This window comes from Populus trichocarpa, chromosome 6, assembly GCF_000002775.5.
Source record: "Populus trichocarpa isolate Nisqually-1 chromosome 6, P.trichocarpa_v4.1, whole genome shotgun sequence".
In the NCBI taxonomy this organism is placed as follows: domain Eukaryota; kingdom Viridiplantae; phylum Streptophyta; class Magnoliopsida; order Malpighiales; family Salicaceae; genus Populus; species Populus trichocarpa.
In genome coordinates this window covers 1,882,822-1,905,070 of record NC_037290.2, presented here as the reverse complement: position 1 = coordinate 1,905,070, position 22,249 = coordinate 1,882,822, and the positions used below count along the sequence as shown (strand labels likewise).

General features: G+C 32.0%; 1 protein-coding gene and 2 pseudogenes across 1 annotated transcript in view; 1 reads left to right on the top strand and 2 right to left on the bottom strand.

The window, feature by feature from the left end:
- The window catches only part of LOC7495668 (50S ribosomal protein 5 alpha, chloroplastic), an 83,812-nt gene that overhangs the window by 18,009 nt on the left and 43,554 nt on the right, over window positions 1-22,249 (top strand). The window lies entirely within an intron of this gene.
- Window positions 1-22,249, bottom strand: part of LOC7479634 (26S proteasome regulatory subunit 6B homolog) — an 83,075-nt pseudogene that overhangs the window by 22,825 nt on the left and 38,001 nt on the right.
- LOC18110491 (26S proteasome regulatory subunit 6B homolog) lies at window positions 934-7,686 on the bottom strand (annotated as a pseudogene).

The following is a 22,249-nucleotide window of genomic DNA, read 5'->3' as shown; positions in this document are numbered from 1 at the left end:
TTTTGGTTCTAAAATATAAAAATGCTAAATTGTTTTCTGATAATTTCAATTTCTTTGATAAATATATAGTAATTATAACATAATTAATAATTGGTTAAACTAATTTGAGTGTTGTAGTTATTCAATTAGATGGTTTTTTTTTTTTAAAAAAAACACAGACCTTATTATGAGCGCACAATGATTTAGATTTTTTTGTCATCATTTAATAAAAATTATAAGTTTTTAAAAATTTTATATCATCCGAAACCATTGCTTCAGATGGAGCACAGATTCTACTAATGAAGATACTGAAAGTACAAAAAGGGGAGGATACATGCCATCCTCCGAAACAAAGCTACATGCAGTTAACTGATGAGTCCTGAGCAGAAGTCCAAAGAGAAGCTAAAATCCGGAATGTCATATATACAGATTCTTGAGTGCCATATGCGGTCATATCTCTTCCCTAGTTGTAGAAATCGAAGTCGGTTTCGGGTTTCTTCACATTGGTTCGGTACCCTTTCTCAAAGTTCTTATGAAGTATGACATACCTGTTTAGATTCAGGCCTTAGTGTTGTTCGTTGGGCTTTGTTAATTTTATTTTTTTATATATTTATAGTAATTATAAAATAATTAATAATTAATGCTACTGATTTTATTTCTCAACATTGAGTGGATACCATAGGTAAATGATTGAATTATGAGCTCCAAGGGAGAGTAAGTTAATTCAGTTAATGTTTTTTTAAAAAACATAAACCTTATGATCTTCGAGTAAATTAATTGAATTATCTAGAATATTTATAAAAACTAATATAAAATTAATTGAATTAAATAGATCTTTTAAATTTTTAATAATTATAATTAGAGGATAAAAAAATGATTTTTATTTCGGTTCTAAAATATAAAAATGCTAAATTGTTTTCTGATAATTTCAATTTCTTTAATGAATATATAGAAATCGAAGTCGGTTTCGGGTTTCTTCACATTGGTTCGGTACCCTTTCTCAAAGTTCTTATGAAGTATGACATACCTGTTCTTGCGCACTGCAAGCAGGCCTGCTTCTTGACAAATAGCTGCAATCTGCCCATATCAATTCAATCACAGACAATTTAGTGAAATCAATTTAGCACATCTATTTGCTCCTTAAGAGTTCCTTGGTGGAGCAGCAATGGAGGAATTCGGAAGAGTTATGAGAGCAAAAAAGGGCAGCAGCTGCTGCTGCTACGAATAAAACAGCAACACCAACTAACCTCAGCAGGACTAATTTTGTCAGGCCGATTAATATAATCCTCCAAGTCTACCTCATCACTCAGATTTATTTTAGCAGTGCAAACCTGTACAAAAGTAAACTAACTTCAAATCTTCTTAAGACATTATTAAATGTTTCGAAACAAAACTTTTCATCAGGAAAAGGAATGAAGGAAGAATTTCAAATAGGATAAAACAAAACTGCACCATGCAGAAGAAATAGGGAATTACCTGGAAAATAAGCCTCTTTTGCTGCCTATCAGGCAAAGGAAATTCAATCTTTCAGCAGGGTCCAATGTGTCTGCCCGATTAGTCGCCATTATGACCTTAATTAACGTTTACCGACTGGTCCAAACCATCCATCTACAACACAATTCAATCATGGTAAAATGTCAAAACAATGTCAACAAGACAACGAACAGAACATGTACATGAACAAGCTAGTTGTGGTCAATTACAGAACTTTTAGAACATATTATAGCAGGATTTCACATGCCATCTACAGTAACTATTATGTTTCCACTATACAAAATTTTTCTTAGCACAAACCTGACTCAAGATTTCCATCAGGATTCGCTCAACTTCTCTATCAGCGCCTCTTTGAGAATCGAACCTAGCAGTAGCAATAGCATCAACCTCATCAATAAAGATGATTGCAGGAGCATTCTCTTGCAAGCCTAAAAATATCGCGAACCATCCGAGGGCCCTGAAGTAAAACAAAACAAAAATAAATAAATCTGTCACGATTTCTGCAACTAATGTTTAATGGAGCAGGAAAAAGCTTTATGAGCATTCAAGACATGCCTGGCCGAGATACTTCTGAACAAACTCAGAGCCATTGACTCTAATGAACGCTGCAGTTGTATTATTTGCTACAGCCTTGGCCAGCATAGTTTTTCCAGTTCCAGGAGGACCATAAAGCAAAACACCCCGAGGTGGGTCGACGCCGATTTGTTTGTAGAGTTTATGGTGAGTCAGTGGCAACTCAACAGCCTCACGAATTTCATGCTTCTGAATGTCACATCCTCCAATATCCTGGTGAGTCAGTTGTATCTAAGTTTTTTATATGTCACCAGAGTCTTTCCCTTGCCAGTTCTAGGTTTGTAACGGGAATGCCCGCATGTCATGCACTCGGTCATCTCAGCATTTTCAAGGTAGTATAACATGCAGAAGTTAGGGCACATGTCAATTTTCTTGTATCCTAAACCGAGGGGTTTCATCATGGACTTCGCAGCATAGAAGTTCTCTTTCAGCCTGTTTCCTTCAGGTAAAATGCTTCTCGCCCATTCAATAATCTTGTCATACCCGGCCTCACTCAACCCGTGATCTGACTTGATGGTGAACACCTGTGCTACGGCCGATAATTTATTGTGGTTCGTGTAGCCATCCCATAATGGTTCGTCAGAATCTTTCAACAAATCAAAAAACCTAGCTGCATCCGCATTAGGTTCTTCTTCTACGATTGGACATTGACTGGCATTACCTTGATTTATTCTCATTGCATCCATAACCATATTTCTGTAAGGATTAGTGTTGTCATTTGCCGCTTCATGCACATTACCAGCACTAGAAGTAGACCCAACCACCGTTTCTCCCATTCTCCTCTTACTAACAAATACTTCTCCATGTGCATACCAACACCGGTAATTCTCCATAAACCCTTTGTGTAGAAGATGCATCATTACAACATCTGGATGCATATATTTTTTATTTTGACACTTCCTGCATGGACACCTAATACCGCCTCCAGTAAAATTTCTGGGAATAGATGTTGTGAAATTAATAAAACCCTAAACCCCATTACAATAATCAATCATCCGCAATCCTTGGGGTGAATCTCGATATATCCATGAACGATCATCCATGACTTATATCGAACCTCTATAAAATTATGATGACATCATGTATTAATTAACTAAGTTAGGTAAATAAACTTGCAAAAATATTACTTTACCTCGATATTATCCAACAAACCAATCACAACTTCTCATACATATTAAATATTCATTATCATTTATCAACGTCCATATAAATTAATATATATAAATTTACGGAAATTACCACTCCGCAATACCATTGAAAAAACTTTAAACAGACCCATTAAGCAAGCTATTAATTATTTCAAAACAGCACATGTAATTCGGTAATTCTATAAAGTTTTAACAATTTACAAACAAATACAATCTTACAAAATCTAAAACAAACCATAACAGGTATAGAATTATACATTCATATACTACAAGTTTGTTTGACAAATAACAATAAAACATGTACATCTACTAACAAAATACATATACTAAAAAAACAATAAAATTGACATTTAATTAAATGTTAAAATTTAAAAAGATAGAATTTTAAAAAGATAAAATTGATAAAATCCGTCGGTAAATCAGAATACGGATGTTGTGACCACAAAACTTCAAGAAATATAACTTGTTGTGCTGAGATGAGGGAGATTTTTCTTTGGGGGGGGGAGGGGGGCTGGTTGTTTGCAGATGGGGAGAGTTGGGATTAGGAAGAAGAAGGAGAAATAGGGAAGGAGAGGGTCGGCAGAGAGGACATATTAACTTTTTCCGACGGTTTCACCGACGGATTTTTCGCGTCGGTGATTCTGACGGAAAAATCGACACGTCATCATACGGATCTGCCATTTCAAATCCCTCGGTGATTCCGTCGGCATTTTAAACGGCGAAACGGTCACGTCACTGTATGGGCTGTCGTTTTGACTCCATTGATGATTCCGTCGGTAAAAATAACCCCGCCAAAACCTCCACGTCAGCAACCCGCCTTTTTGTTACCGACAAAAACTTTTCCGTCGGTAATTTCGACCTCAAATTACCGACAGAAATATTCTGTCGGTAAATCTGTTGCTATTTAGCGAATTTCTGGTAGTGTCTGCGATATGGACATTTGAACCGTGGATCACTTATGCTGATAGAGAAAAGCAAAATGGTTCTTGAAATACCAAAGTTAGAGCACACAAGCAGAACGTGTGAAGTATGTGTAATGGGAAAGCAGCACAGAAAGCCATTCCCAAAGAAGAGCTCAAGAGCATCTCAGCCTCTTGACTTGGTGTATTCAAATGTGTGTGGCCCTATTTCGCCTACTTCAATAGGAGGAAGCATGTATTTTCTCACTTTTACTGATGATTTTAGTGGAAAGACATGGGTATATGTGTTAAAAGAAAAGAAAGAAGTGTTGAGCAAATTTAAGAAGTTTAAAAATTTAGTAGAAAAACAAAGTGAGTGTAAGCTAAAATGCTTAAGAATAGATAAGGGAGGAGAGTATATTTCTCATGATTTTGATGATTATTGTAAGGAAAATGGTATTGTTCATCAGCTCACAATGCCACAGACTCCACAACAGAATGGAGTATCAGAGAGAAAAAACAGAACTATTATGAACATGGTTAGATGTATGCTAAAAGAAAAAAATTGTCCAAAAGAGTTTTGGGGAGATGCACTTGTATGTGTTGTGTATTTGTTGAATAGATTTACAACAAAAAGACTTCAGAAGATCACACCAGAAGAAACATGGAGCATGAAAAAACCAAGAGTTGATCATTTGAGAATTTTTAGCAGTGTTGTTTATGCCAAAATTCAAGAGGAAAGAAGAACTAAACTTGAAGATAAAAGTCAGAAACGCATACTGCTAGGATATGAAGAAAACTCGCATGGTTATAAATTGTACAATCCGATGACAAAGAAGGTGATCATGTTAAGAGATGTGAAGTTTGATGAAGAGCGAGGATGAAGTTGGAATTCTGAAGATCAGCCACATAAACTAATTGTAGATGAAGAACAAATTCAGAAAGATGAAGGAGAAATCATGTTAGCTCCATCCCCATCAACTAACAGTCCAGCTGGTCCTTCAAGCTCAACAACAAGAAAGACAAAGAGCATACAAGAGATTTATGATGTAACAGAAAGAATCAATCTTGATGATGTTAATATGCTTTGCTTGTTTTCAGGAAATGATCCTATTACATTTGAAGAAGCATATCAAGAAGACATGTGGAAGAAAGCAATGGAGGAGATCAATTCCATCATAAAAAATAATACATGGGAATTGACAACACTTCCCGAAGGACACAATGCAATAGGAGTAAAATGGATCTTCAAGACAAAGAGGAATGCAAAAGGAGAAATTGAAAAACATAAAGCCAGATTAGTAGCGAAAGGGTATAAGCAACAATATGGAGTTGATTATGAAGATGTTTTTGCTCTAGTAGCAAGAATGGAAACAGTAAGATTGATGATTTCCCTAGCAGCTCAGAAAAGATGGAAGATATTTCAGATGGATGTAAAGTCAGCATTCTTGAACGGCAACCTTGAAAAGGTAGTGTATATAGAACAACCAGCTGGCTTTGTGGTAAAAAGAGAAGAAGATAAGGTTTGCAGATTGAAGAAAGATCTTTATGGGCTTAAACAAGCACCATGAGCATGGAACTCCAAAACTGATGGTTATCTTTCCCATAAAGGATTCACAAGATGCCCTTATGAGCATGCATTATATGTGAAGAAAAGTTTACAAGGCAGAGTAATGTTTGTTTGTTTATATGTTGATGATATACTTTTCACAGGGGATGATCCAACTATGATTCAAGACTTCAAGCAATCCATGGTAAAGGAATTTGAAATGACAGACTTAGGTCTCATGACTTATTTTCTGGGATTAGAGGTGAAGTAGTGCAGTGATGGAATCTTCATTTCACAAACCAAGTATTTAACAGAAGTTTTTGAAGAAATTTGCCATGGAAGATTGTTGTCCAACAGACAATCTAGTTAAATATGGAACCAAGTTAACTAAATAAAGAGAAGGAGATTTAGTTAATCCTACATACTACAAAAGTATTGTAGGTTGCTTGCATTATTTAACATGTACCAGACCAGATATTTTATATGGAGTTGACTTGATTAGCAGATATATGGAGAAGCCGAGAAGTTCACATTTGAAGACAGCAAAGAGGATCCTTCATTTTGTTAAAAGAACTTCAAGCTATGGATTGTTTTATTCATCTTCATAGAATCTTGAAATTACAGGTTACAGTGACAGTGACTGGGCAGGAAGCGTAGAAGATAGAAAAAGCACAACTGGATTTATATTCTTTATGGGAGAAACAACTTTCACGTGGACATCAAAGAAACAATCTATTGTCGTATTATCCACATGTGAAGCAGAATACATTGTTGTTGCATCATGTGTGTGTGTCATGCAATATGGCTAAGGAAACTGATGGAAGATTTGCAGCAGAAACAGAGCAAGGCTACACAAATCTTTGTTGATAACAAGTCTGCTATAGCACTTGCAAAGAATCCAGTTCATCATGAACGTTCAAAACATATTGATACTTGATTTCACTTCATCAGAGAGCACATAAAAGAAGACGATGTAGAGTTAATTCATGTCAAAACTCATGAACAAATTGCAGACATTTTTACAAAGCCATTGATGACTGATGTGTTCTGTTATTTGCAGAAGAAGCTTGGAATCATGAAGATGGACGGAACAAGTTTAAGAGGGGGAGAATGTTAGTTATTAAACTTGTTTATCAAGATTAAGTGTATTGAAGTTAGTTCAATGAATAATCATCCACATTAGAAATACTATGAATCTAGTAATACTATGAATCTAGAGTAAGTATTGAAGAGTCTAATATTAATTAAGTACTTTGAATATTGTAAAAGACATTTTATAATATCTATATATATTGTATGAATTTGATAATGAAAGATGTGAGAGTACCATTATTTAGTGTATTGTATTTCACCAAAATTATGTGAGTAGTGATCCCTCCTCTGTTCTGTCATGCAAACCCTAATTACAAAACTCTCACCACATAATCTCAATTCAAAACAAACCCTAATTTCAAAAATCAAACTCTAGCAAACAAAAAAAAACTACCCTTAATTAACCCCGACTTACCAAAACCCTAGCTAATCAAATCACAAAATCACCAATTTTAGAAATCCCAAATCCAAAACCCCCAGAAAAGACTTTTTCACATACATTATAAGTAACATCAGGTTTCTCACTCTGACTAAGCAGAGAAATACTAGAATCAGCCTCGGGTGGCAAAACATCAACAAGAGCATTCGATTGCCCATGCAAAGCCACAAAAGTCGATGCCTTCAACAATTCCCAATTATTAATCGTACTCAAAATACTCATATAATAATTCTTCGAACCCGTAGTAGACCCAACAATCCCATTATTCTGATCCACCATATCCATAAACTGCCCGCTTACAAGCGGGACCGACTGGATCCGCTTCACCTCTTCTTGCGCACAAAGTAGCTCTCGTTTCAGATTCTTCTGCTCATCCTCTAGCTTCCTTTACAAAGATTTGAAGTGGCTGTAGAGGTTGTCGTCTTCCGTGGGTACTGTTGTCAAGTCGGGTACAAGGTCCGATCTTGGCTCAACCGTTGCGGCCGATCTCGGGTCAAGTACCGTTGTCGACATGATGCGTTGATTTAGAGAGACACAAATAGAGATGGCTGGGGTGCAATGCAAGAAATCCGAGATGGGTTTACTATTTTGTCCCATGGTTGAAATAATTGAGGCCTTGATTGTAGGGTTCTTTCGATTTATTTTATAGGTTCATCAGTAATTAAAGATTTGAACAAGAGGATGCAGTTTTTTCATGTTTATTTGAATAGTTAAAATATTATTGGACACCAACTAAATTGAAATAATAAAAGATGAAAAGCATCAATTAAAAAAAATAACATATATATGACAATTGATTCCTAAACCAAAAGAAAAGAAATTAATACGTGTTAACTGGATCTATATAGAAAAGAATGTTGAAGACAAAGAAGAGAGGTACAAGACGAGATTGGAAGAAAAAAGCTATGGTCAAAAGCAAGGAATTAATTACAATGAAGTTTTTGCTTTAATTGATAACATTAAAGATAAGCTACAAGAAATTGAAGATATGCAAGCCCGAAAGTTAATCTCATTTGAAAAAGTTACGAATCCGGTTGAAGGTTTAGAAACACAAACATAGTTTGGAAAAATAAAATTAATGTTGAGTATAATGGTAAAACTACCTTCATCAATTTTTGATAATGCTGAATACAAACAACATCGATATTATTAAGGCAGGATATCATGAAGAGAAAGAAAAGATGAAAGAATGATGACAATTGATATTGAGGCAAGGGGAGTGTTGAAGTTCAATATCAATTAGGATTTAGAGTTTATAAGAATCCTAGTTAATATAGGAATCCTTGATGAAGAAGGATTTATAATAGACTAGTTTATTAGAATCTTTATTTAATTAGAATGTTAGATTCCTTATTAGATTAGGATTTCGTTTGAATAGTTGAATTCATTGATTATCTAGAACTTGAAGCTTGTAAATAGACTTGTAATGTTAAGCATTATAGACAAGTATAGAGAGATATAAAAAAGAGTTATAAAGATATATTCTTTGACAAAATTCTTAATAAAATATATTTCCTCTTATTTTTCTTTTTATTTTTTAGCTTTGTTAATATCTAATCCTATTCTTTTTTTTTCCAACGTTGTAGGCTTAAAAGCAAACCATGTAATAAAAGGTCTAATTTTCATTCGACAGCATCTTCACAAGGTCAAAATCCATTTCAATGTAGAGTTCGGACACCTTCCCCTTTCATGCCCACCGTTTTCTTTAGTTCCCCTTCGAGGTATATGGTCAAGCATCATGGCATCCCGTCCACAAATAACCGACGCATCCAGCATAATGGTGACAGGCACGTGTCAACTTCTTTTTTTTACTCTTTCTTAACATAATCCCAAGCGAACTAATTCAAAATAAATATCCCTTTACTTTTAGTCTCCCATTTCTCCTGATGATTTGGGAGGCAAGAAATTGACAAGATATCATGTGCTTAGAGAATCTTGCCAATTTCTTAAACTATATATATACAGTATTTGAGCAAGCCCACCAGATTTGGCTTAACATTTTTCTTTTCATTACTTTTTAATATTTTTGAATCTCCAGTAAATAATTATAATCTTCGATTTAAAAAAAATAAAATTATATCTCCTTGATATTTTCTCTATGATAAAAAACATGGTAAATCTACGAGCCACCTGTATAGTTATTACTATGTATAAATAGTAAACATTAAAAAAAAAAAACTTGGTATGTACAATTTTCGGAGCTAGGGCGAGTGGCCACATGATTTTTAGACATAAATTCTGTTAGGAGAAGAATAATAGCTGCAACCCAGGCGGCTTTATGCTTTCACTTCAGTACTCAGTACCTTCATTTAGTGGTGCAGTATATAGTATAGTAATTATTGTTTTTTTAAAATATTTTAATTTAAAAATATATTAAAATAATATTTTTTTATTTTAAAAAAATTAATTTTAATATTGTCACATTAAAATAATTTAAAAATATTTAAGAAATTAATTTTAAAAATTAGAAAAAAAATCTAATTTTTTAAACAACACCTTTAAAAAAATTAATATTGTCACATCGATGCATACGCCGTCAAAAAGTCACCTGCTTTTGAAGGTCACCTTCAGGCTAGTTCTGCAGCTAAATGAAGGGTTAAAAAAAAGGTTAAATTTATGGCTAATATTCCAGTCCTCAGTTATGAATATTCTTCTATCCACTTACTTTGTATATTTATTTAGATGACCACTAAATAAAAAAATTTCATGGTGCTCATCAAGTACTTAATAATATTCTATTAATTACTCTTTTTAATATTCACTTTAAATTAAAAGATAAATATAAAAAAAAAAAAAAACCTATAACCTCCCAAGAATATCTATCTAAAATTTATTTCTCATAAAAAAAAGAGAGAAAATAAAACTTATAATCTACTAAAAATAATAAAATTATTTCCACCTAAAATTTATCTCTCACTTGCATGTATTTTTTTTTTTCCAATTACCCCGAAAGCCATAAAATTCCTCATAATCAAGATATCATAATTTTGAGCTTCTTTGCACACGCGCGGCGGCTAGGCTAATTTATGCCACTTCACCTCTCGATCCGTCATTCCCTCCACGTGTCAAAGTTGGCTCACAAGGTCAAATTATAAATCCGTTTCCGCGCTGGACACTGCCATTTCATGTTTGGCCGTCCCCTCTTCCTTCCGTGCATGTCCAAACCTCTGTCTACCTCTATATAATGAATCACGGCAACCTCTCGCTGGCTATCCAAACAAAAACCTGTTCTCATCACACTCGCTGCTCTCGTTTCTCATTGTTAAGATCACAAACCTGTTCTTGTTTCCACAATGCAAGACATTCTTTCTCGCTTTTCTCCAGGATTCAGGTTCGACCCCACTGGCGAGCAATTGATCAGCTATTACCTAGCCCGCAAGGTCCATGGACGTTTAACCCCCGAAGAGACCGATATGATCAAGGTCTGCAATATTCTTTACGGAGAAGGAGCACGACCACCCTGGGAAATATTCAAGCTCGCAGGTCACAAGGTAGGTGATGATGCTCTCTATTTTTTCACAACATTGATTAAGAAAACACGCAAAAGTGGTGCTTGGAGGATGAGTAGAACTGTTGGTACTGATGGCGGTACGTGGCATGGTGACGGTGTTGAAGAAGTGACATGTAGACTAGATAATAGAGAGTTTAAAGGAACGAAGAGAAGATTCCGTTACCAGAACAACCAACGACCTGACCAGAATGGTTGTTGGAACCTGCTGGAGTATGGTTCAGAATCTATCTCTGACAACATTGTGATCTGTAAACTTAAGATCAGTGAGCATGGTCTTAAAGAATCAAGAAAAAGGAAGTCGATGCGGCCTCTGGCGGGAACTGTTTCGAATGAGGACAATGGAGGTTGCTCAGCTACTGGAGATACTTTCTATAGCATTCAGAATATTGGGCCAATGACGGCGGCTTATGAAAATCAACAGATGGAGCCTGCAAGCTACAATGGTGGTGTAGGGGTTTGTCCTGCTGGTGATAATGCGGTAACTCCTGAGAATGCAGCACCAGCAGTGAGTGCTATCCCTGTTATGGATGCTTGCTTGACCGAGTCCTTGAACAATGAGACCAGCTGGTCTGCTAATTTCGAAGCATTACCAGATTTCAGGAGCTTATGGTCACCAAGATGGATCGAAGACCATTTCTAAAAGAAGTACTGATTTTCCATGCAGTTTATTTTATTTTTTTTTTTATTATGGAGGTTTTTGCTTGTGCTTCTTTTCATGATAAATATCGATAAGTTACATTAAGGGTCTTTAACTTGTTTTACATGTAATTTTTTGTTAATTGTGTAGTGTTTTTGTTGAGTGAGTAACTCAGCTGTGATTCTTTATGAATTTCGATGAGTTTGATTGAGTTGGTGGGTGAAAAGAGGAGAAATAATCTCGTTTGTTTGAAATCAAATAGGATAGAGATTAAGACACTGAGAGGTTTTCTTACAAGAGGAAATAAAATTTAAGTTTTGGATAATAAAAGAAAAGGGCTAAAAACAAAATGTATTTGTTGAAACATTGAAAACGTTCCGAAACTTATTTGAAAATTTTCGTCTCTCTGGTGAGAGCAAAGCTCACTTTTCTTTTTTTAAAAAAATAAATGCCATGGACAACATAATCTAGTAAATTAAGATAGTAGAAATTTTTTTTATTTAAAAATATTTTTTAAAAAATATTTTAAAATTAACAATAAAATACATAAAAAAATTTAATTGAAAACATAAAATAATTTCAGAATTTTTTAAAATTACAGTTTAATCGGATGTTATACGCCAGCTTAAAAAAAAAACAACATAGTCTCTCCTTGTCATCTCCAATCCTCTCACCTCACTTTCCTCCTCATCTTCCTCAATGTCATCTCCTGGTACCCATCTCTCTCTTTGGATTTGCTTCATTTTTGCAGTTTTATTATCTATTCTTGCGTCAAAAATAGTTTTATTATCTATTTATAACAGAGAGAAAAAAAATGGCAGCCCTTAAATACAAAACACAGACACAAATTCTTGCAAGAGGGCTACCACAAACATCAATAATTAACTAGACAAGGCCCTCGCCAGTCCTCAACCCCATGCAACAAAAATAAAAATGAAAAAAAGACGAACTCGTAAGCAAGAGATCTCCTTCTCAGATCTTCTACAACAGAGAAGTAGTTGGAACACTTTCATTTTTAACAAAAGATTTATTTATTTTATATGATAATATTGCATACTCAAACATCATACATAGGGGGATTAGGGAATTGAAAATAATATGGATATTGGAATACAGTTTTAAGGGACAGCAATAATTTGTTATCATTTATTTGAGCTGCTAGATATTGCCTTGGCTTGATAGACTTTAGGGCCAAAGGAGCGTCTTATTACGGAATAATTATTTCGAACAGGTTTAGAATGGAATAGCTCACATGAATTCAGAAATGTCGTTTACTACGATTGCACCTCTAATGTTTGATGGGATAAATTATCATGTCTGAGCTTTCAGAATGAAAGCCTATCTTGATTTTAATAATATGTCGGAAGCTGTTGAACAAGTATATAAAATTTCAAATTCCATACATATTAAACAATCCAGCTGTTGCACAAATAAAAAATCACGAAGAGAGAAAATAAAGAAAATCAAATGCAAGAGCAACTTTGTTTGTAATAATCTCACCAATTATTTTTAACAAAATAATAACTCTAAAAATAGTTAAGAAAATTTGGAATTTTTTGAAGCAAGAAGACAAAAGAAATGAGAGTATCTAAAGGAGACAAGAGATGCAAAGGATGAAAGAATAAAAAACAATAAGGAATATTATGATAAATTTCTTGACATTCTCAACAATGTAAGACTTCTTGATGCTGATTTTTTTTATTCTAGAATTGTTCAGAAAACAAAACCCTATTGACAATTCCAGAAAAGTTCGAGGTGGGGGCAGCACCAAGGAAGCCTCCAACACTCTATTAATTTCAACCAGATACTCCAATGACGGTGACAATGAATTCGTAAGTGATTAATCAATTCCACATACGACATACATAATGGACACATGGCATGACTCAAGAAGCTGAATCAGTTTTTCCTATTTGTGGCTATTTTTTTATTTTGTTTTTTAGAATTTTAATTCTTTTTTTCAGATTTTGATTCTCATTTTCTTCATTTATTTTATTTTCAATTTAATTTCTAATTAGTTTCCTTCAATTATTTTTTTTATGAAAGATTTAGTCCTCATTATTTTATTTTGTATAATTGATAAAAAAAAATTAGTAATTTTTTCGTGTTTGTTTTTTACAAGGTAGTCTTACTCTCAAAACCCGGTCTACCAGTTTCATTTACCTAGTTTGAGTTTGATTTTTTAAAAAATTTTATAGAATTTTTTATTTTATTTTTATTATTTGATATTGAATCTTAAGCTTTGTGATTTGTTCAACTTTTATTTTTGTGAAGTTATCCTCATCTTGCATCTCGTGTCGCAAGTTAGTTGAGTTAACATAAGTTGATTCAAATTTTTTTTTAATTAATTTTTTATTCTATTTAATCATTTTTTTTACAATTTCATTATTATGTTGTTTAACTATCAAGTTTGATATTTTTTTATTCTTGTATTTTTTTACTTTATAAGATTTTTTTTAGATTACTTTTTATTTTATTCCATCCCAAAAAATAAGAGATAAAATTAAATTAAATACCAGGGCAATCAATAAATTTAATTTAATAAAAAAATAAAATTCAGTGAACATCTGTTCACAAGGTCAAAATCCATTTCAATTTAGATTTTGGACACCTTCCCATTTCATGCTCGGCTATTGGTTAGCCCACAGTTTTCTTTCGCAGTATCACGTGAGGGCTTACGTCATCTCGTTCCCTCTACGTCAACCAATGATCCAACCATCATTACCCTTCAAGCCTTCAAGATGTGGAGTGTGGACGTTTATTATTCCATAATTTTTTTTTTATATCCTTTACTATTTTATTATTATTATTATTATTTATAAGATCTTTTAGTCAATTTAAAAATAACACCGGTGACTTTATTGCTTTTTTTTTTTTTGTTAAATTTAGATTTTATAAAAGAATTTTGTTTTAAAATTAAATTAATTAATTTTATTTTTTAACATTTGATTTCTTAGGTGTTAAGTCTAGGTCAATAATTTAACGGGTTAAAGGTTTGTAAGTTTAACCTGGGTTTACAAGTTTTGCATTGTTTTGATATCTTAATAAAAATTATTTATTGATTGTATCCCCTGACATTTAATTTGAGGCAATACTTGAATGAATTTTGTTTTTTTAATTATTTTCTTAGATATTAGTATTCTTTATTTATATATATTTTTTCTATTGAGTTATCTTGATATCATGTCTTGAGTTATGGATCGAACAAGTTTACCAGATTTGACTTGACTCTTTCTTTCTTTTTAATATTTTTGAATCTGGACTGAATAATCATAATTTTAGATTTTTTATTATTTTTTAAAAAATATATCTTTTTAATACTAGCCACCTATCTAGTTATTATTACACATAAATAGTAAACATTAAAAAAAAAAAAAGCGGGCAACGTACGTACAATTTTTGGAGCTAGGGCAAGTAGTCACATGATTTTTAGACCTAAAATCTGTTAATGAAAGAAAATCTTGATTGCTAGCATATGGCCACAGCCAAATTAAGGTAGTAATTAGCCATGACAGAAATAATATTAAAAGATTAGAGGTTTGAATTAAGTTGAAGTACTCTTACCTTTGTTACTTCCTGATACAGAGAAGAAATCAATGAAAAGCATGTAACTTATATGGGAGGTATAGTGGTTGCTTTTCAATGAAAAGCATGCAACTTACTTTTAGAATTTTACTTTTAGAAGATGTGATTTATACCTTTGAAAAAAAAATCACTAAATACGGTCAATTAGAACAGATTGTGGAGTACAAGAAGCAGGTAAACGGTGCATATGCCGTCAAAAAGGCGCCTACTAATTTGAAGGTCACCTTCACGCCAGTTCTGCAGCTAAATGAAGGGTAAACCTCAGTTATGATTTTCTATCCACTTACTTTGTATATTTATTTAGGTGGCCACTAAATAAAAAAATTTCATGGTGCTCATCAAGTAATTAATAATATTTTATTAATTACTCTTTATTATTCACTTTAAATTAAAAGATAAATATAAAAAAAATAAAAATAAAACCTATAACCTCCCAAAAATACCTATCTAAAATTTATTTCTCATAAAAAAAAAAGAGAAAATAAAACTTATAATCTACTAAAATAATAAAATTATTTCCATCTAAAATTCATCTCTCACTTGCATGTATTTTTTTTTTATTATTTTATATAAAATTAACGTAGTTTACGAGTTTGTTAAGGTAACTCATGTTACCTTAATTTATAAGTTTGGTGAATTGTTTTTTTAATTAAACTTGATTTTTTGTATATTTTATTTTTTTTATACGGTTAAAGAAATAATAAAGAAAAATTATATTATTAAATTTTATAAAATAATAAAAATTAAATGGTATGAAAAAACCATTATTTATCCGCACCCATGGCCTCTAAATGATAATAGGAAATTGAGTTTCATCAAAATTGAGCGAAAAATTCTAAAATCTCTGTTTCAATCCTTTCATTTTCGAGAACTATCTTTTTCTAATTCACTATCGTTTTTGTTTTTTAATGTGAGACTAATTTATATCTCTGTTTCGTATTCGATTAGGTTGTTGCACAGAAAATGAAAGAAGCTGAGATCACCCATGGTCAGCAGGACTCGCTTCTTCTGGTATACATATCATATCTCAACGACTCACAATCCAGTTTTCATTTTTTTTTTAGCTCTTAATAAGTTGTTTTTATAACTTTTTTTATTATTATTTGTAGTAGAGTGTACTTGTTTGAGGTTTTATTCCACTAAATTTCGTGTGATTTAGCCTTTTGGAAGCATATTTTGCACTAGTTTTTTCTTCCATTAAATATTGTGTTGAAGTTGCTGTTTGTATAAAATTTAAAAAATCTGTTTCTGTATTTGTATCTGTGTGCATGTGTTGTACTGTCTTTTGATTTATATTTAGTAGATTTTTCTTGTGATTTTGCAAATGGGTTTTTGAGATTTGTGGTAATTAATGATCTTTTGAGTTTTTTTTGTGTATAACAAACCTTGAAAGGTTATTCCGTTTCCCAGAAACCTTGTCCTTAAAAGAAGTTTTGATTTTCAGCTGTATGGATAGGAGAACAGAACTTAGATTTGAGTTGTTGTAGTTAACTAAAGTGAGATTTTGGATCTGGGTTTTGCTCATTTTAGTGGGAAAAATTATTGTCGAGAAACATTATTGATTAAAGGTTCTTATCAGTAAGCAATTAAGCATTAAATAGCAGCCAGCATGTATATTCCAGCTCCCTGTTTTTCTTTCAGGGAAATGAACTACTGGACATAATGTGACAAATTCAAACAAATTTGCAAATGAAAAATGAAGACCAAAGAAACCTTAATTCTTACCTGGATTGTTTTTACTTTCATCGGCATGTGTATGATGGCTTAGTGTGTTGTTGAACTATGTTATTAGACCAGTGCTGTTATTGGAAACATAGTGATTTTCTTGAAATCACTTGCTTGATTTTCTCCGATGTTTAGAATGTGGTGTAAAAGTATATGCTTTCACAATTACTGCATCGATATCTAATTATCATTTAGAAACTTGATAAATGATCTTGAAACTTACGAAAACCTTGAGTGAGCCAAAAAAAATTTTTATAAACTTGCACCTTTTATTTTGTGATTTATTAATTAAAGCGTTTGCAATTATCTAACATGTCTGATTTTTTATTTTGTAGAATTCGGTGGAAAGTTACATCTAGCAACGGATGATAATTAGACAGTGCTTTATATTTTTCATTTATATTTTTTGCATGAAGTGTTATTTGTTGTTTTTTTCAAGTCCTTTTGAAGGCAATGCTTTGTAATTTAGATTTTAACTTGTGTGTGTGTTATTTAAACTCTGATGCAGGAGTCCAAAACACAAATATTAGAAAGATTTGGATAATATTAACATCAATTACAAGCCCATTAGAAAGCCCATCAAAAAGCCCAAAAAAAAGCCCAAAAAAAATAAAGGTTTTTCCGGTTTTTATGGTAAAAAAACCGAACCGGACCGAACCGAAACCGGCCGGTTTGAACCGGTTCCGGTTTGATTTTTTTAATTTTTAAAAATTTTATTTTGGTTACTTTTTTAGATAAAAACCGAACGGAACCGAAAATGATCACCTCTGATAAAAATAGAAGAACTTGTATCCATCCATGAATAACGACGCGATGCGTAAGAAACAAATCTAGGATCGACGCGTGAACTTCTTTTTTTTTTCCCTCTTGCCTGCTTGATTTTTATGCTAGCATTAAAAAAAAAACTAAATTAATGTAAAAATAACATAAGTTGCTTTGCTTTTAGTTTTTTTGTTTTTTGTTTTTTGTAAATTTAGATTTTATAATGAAATTTTATTTCTAAATTGAATTGAATTAATTGACTTCAATCTTTCAATATTTAATTTTTTAGGTGTTGAGCTTCTTAGTTAAGCCAGATCAATAATTTAACAGACTACAAGTTTAAGAATTTAACTCGAGTTTACAAGTTTTGCATCGTCTTGAAAAATAATAGTTTGCTTGAATTTTATTTTATTTATTAAATTAAATTTATTGTTTGATCCCTGATATTTAATTTGAGGTAATATTTGAATAATATTTTTTAGAAATTAGTATTCTTTATTTATTTATATTTTTTTTCTATTAAATTATCTCAATATCATGTCTTGAGTTATAGATTGAGCAAGTTTACTAAGTTTGACTTAACCCTTTTCTTTTCATTACTTTTGAATCTAGAGCCAATAATTATAGTCTTAGATTGTTTTAGTTTTTAAAAAATTTATATCTTCTTGATATTTTTTTCATTGATAAAAAAAACATAGTAAATCTATAGTATAATATGAGCTACTATATAGTTATTACTATGTATAAATAGTAAACACTACAAAAGGAAAAAAAAACTTGGTATTGACAATTTTCGAAGGTAGGGCTGGTAGCCACATGATTTTGCTTTCACTTCAGACTCGGTAGTCAGTACCTTCATTTAATAATTATTATTTTTAAAATATTTTTTACTTTAAAATATATTAAAATAATATTTTTTTATTTTTAAAAAATTATTTTTAATAGTCACATTAAAATAATTTAAAAAAATTATTTAAAAAAATTCCAATTTTTTTAACAACACCTTTAAAAAGTAGAAATAAACAAGCCATTAATTTCAAATATTATTTGTGCTTAGAGTCTTATTCCCCGATGGTCAAAATCCATTCAAGTTACGGACACCTGAACATTTCATATATTAAGGGAGCTCTGTACTTAATTTAACCCGCGTTTACAAGTTTTGATCTCTTTAAAAAAAAATGATTGGTTTAAATTTTATTTTATTTATTATATTAAATTTATTCTTTGCATTCCCTATCATTTAATTTGAGGCAATATTTGAATGAATTTTTTTTAAAATTTTTTAGAAATTAATATTTTTATTTATTTATATTTTTTATTGAATTATTCCAATATCATGTCTCGAATTATAAATTGAATAAGCTCACCAAATTTGGTTTGATTCTTTTTTTTCATTACTTTTTAATATTTTTAAATCTCAAGTTAATAATTATAGTCTTAGAATTTTTTAGTTTTCAAAAAAATTATATCTTCTTAATATTTTTTTTACGACAAAATACATAATAAATCTATAGTATAATATGAGCCACTATATAGTTATTACTATGTATAAATAATAAACATTATAAAAAAAATTATTTTAAGCAATTTTTTTTAAATCTGAAAAAACATGATTTCAACGCATTTTCAATCACTCTTTAATCTTTAAGTAAGAAAACAAGAATGGGAAGAAGGAAGACCTCAGCTCTAGGGTTTTTTATACATCTTGGTGACTGTGTGAACGGGGAAATCAATTGGCATTGGGTGTCCAATATTATCTCTCTCTCTCCTCCTTTTAACTTCACGTTTTTTTTTTTATTAAAAACAGAACGTATGTATGCTTCGGACTTTGAAGTATAGAGTCGATCGCTAAGATGTTTCAAGAGATAATTAGGATTACTAAATATGATTTCCCCTCTCCATTTCCAATTTGGACTACTTCCCATTTCATTCCTAATTTGATCGGTACGTGTCTGTGCTCTGTATCCCACTTAATATTATATATAATCAAGGTACCCTCTCCTTAATTATTCAAAAACAACCCTAGCAAACACAGCTTTCTTTGCAGTATAGCTGCTCTTCTTTACTCGCTGCTCTTCTTTCTCTTTGTTAAGATCACAAACCTATTATCGTTAGCACAATGCAAAACATTCTTACTCGCTTACCTCCAGGATTCAGGTACCGTTCTGCCCCGCTGACGAAGAATTGATCAGCTATTATCTACCCCGCAAGGTCCATGCATGGACGTTTAGAAGAGGCCGATGTGATCAAGGACTGCAATCTTTACGGTGGAGAAGAACCCTGGGACATATTCGAGGAGTTCACAGGTCACAAGGAAGGTGATAATGTTCTCTATTTTTTTACAACACTGGGTAAGAAAATTAACACCCAATAGTACTAAGAGGATGAGTAGAACTGTTGGTACTAATGACGGTACGTGGCATGGTGACAGTACTGATGAAGTGAAATATAGGCTAGATAATAGAGAGTTTAAAGGAACGAGGAGAAGATTCCGTTACCAGAACAAACAGCGACCAGACCAGCATGGTTGTTGGATACTGCTGGAGTATGGTTCAGAATCTATTTCTGAAAACATTGTGATCTGTAAACTTAAGATCAGTGACCATGGTCATATTTCGAGTATTTTTCACACTGTAAATCTTATATCCATAAATATAATTTTTGTTTACAGAAGCGTTTATTTTCATTCTAATAGAATTTGAGCGCTCAAATTACATATTTTTCACTCCCTTGAATCATCCATAATTAGTAGTGACACTCAACAAAAAAAAAACTAAGAAGCTTTGATGATTTATACGAGGTAATTAATCATATTGATAATGATGTAATATTATATTGTTACCTTGCTCATGTGATTTTATAATATTTAAAGAAATAATAAAAGATGAAAAGCGGAGAATTATTATGGACGAGGGGATTTCATCCATTAAGAAAAATAACATATATATGGCAATTGATTCCTAAACCAAAAGATAAAAAAGCTAATAGGTGTTAAGTGGATCTAAAAAAAAAAGAATGCTAAAGAGGAAGAACAGAGGTACAAGACAAGAATGGAAGAAAAAAACTATAGTAAAAAGCAAGGAATTAATTACAATAAAGTTTTTGTTTTAATTAATAACATTAAAGGTAAGCTACAAGAAATTGAAGATATGCAAGCCCAAAAATTAATCTTATTTGGAAAAGTTACGAATCCGGTTGAAGGTTTAGAAACACAAATATGGTTTGGAAAAATAAAATTAATGTTGAGTATAATGGTGAAACTACTTTCATCAATTTTTGATAATGATGAAATACGAATAACATAGATATTATTAAGATAGGATATCGTGAAGAGAAAGAAAAAATAAAGGAATGATGAGAATTGATATTGAGGGGAAGTGTTGAAGTTCAATATTAACTAGAATTTATACTAATAGAATTTAAAGTTTATAAACATTTTAATATTAGCTAAATAAAAAATTCTAATTAATATAAAAAACCTTGGTGAAGAAAAATTTATAATAAACTGGTGTATTAGAATCCTTATTTAACATGCATGGATACAAGATGGTGCACCATCTATTGGTTAGCCCACAATTTTGAGATGGAGATATTGCAAGCCGCAAAAGCTTAACCCGTTTCCGCGCAGGACACAGCTAGCCATTTCATGTTTGGCCTTCCCTTCTTCCTTCGGTGCATGCCTGTCTCCCTCTATATAATTAATCAAGGCACCCTCTCCTTAGTAAAAAAAATTAAACAATTTAACCCTAGTTAGTAAAAAAAACTTATTTAAAAAAAAATCAGATTTTAATATTTTGTAGTATATTTCATGTTTATAAAAAAATAAATGTGATGAATAATTTTAAGACAAATAATAATAATAAACACAACAAGAAGAAAAATACTAATATATTGATTGATGGGTATGTCGCACCCGACATCGCGGCGGCCCTAAACAATAATCTTCGATTATATTATGGAAAAAAAAAACAGATTTCTGGCATCTAATTCTTTTACGGGAAAATGTCTTGTTTGAGGAGTCACCACCTAGTATTATGGTCACTAGGAACCCTAACTGGTCAACAGAGATTCTATGGCTCGGGATTGGTTACGTAAAAGGGAAGATATTATCACCCCTTAAACGTTCTGCCTAAGGCAGACTGCATTGTTGATTTTGTCTTAAATTGCTAAATATTTATTAGTTTATGCTATGATGATTTGTTTATAATATGCCTGACTTTGGCGCCAGTGAATATTCACATAAAAAAAATTATTTTTTACGCATGCACATATTTTTTTTATTTTCTAGCTAAATAAAATAAAATATAACGAATAAAAATAATATAAATTTAAACCGGTATTTTTATTCCCAACTCTGGTGTTGGTGAATAAACCAGTAAATTTATATTATTTTTATTCATGCATACACGTATTTTTCTATTTTTTATTTTATTTTTTTACTTTTCTGTTTTTCTACTTTTTATTTTTTTTTATGTTTTTGGGGCTGGGTCCAACCCAGCCCATATGGGCTGGGCTAGACCCAGCCAGCCCGGCCCGGTCACTGGCCCAAGCCAGTGACCCGGCTGGGCAACAGAGGACACGCGTGATTTACATCACGCGTGTATAATCAGGCGGAGAAGTTAACTCAGAAATGAACAGTAAATCATGAATTAAAATGAAATGCAGAGAACGCAAAGTTTACTTACCTGGTAACTTTGAAAACGAAAACGTAAGGAAGACTGGCCTGCTGAACGCTTTTCTCCTTCTTTCTTCTTCGTTCTTGTTATTCTGTGAATGGTTTGTTCCCGTGCTTCTGGTATTTTATTGATCTTCTGTGCTCCCTCCGGTATGTTTCTGTTCGTTTGTTATTTGCGGCT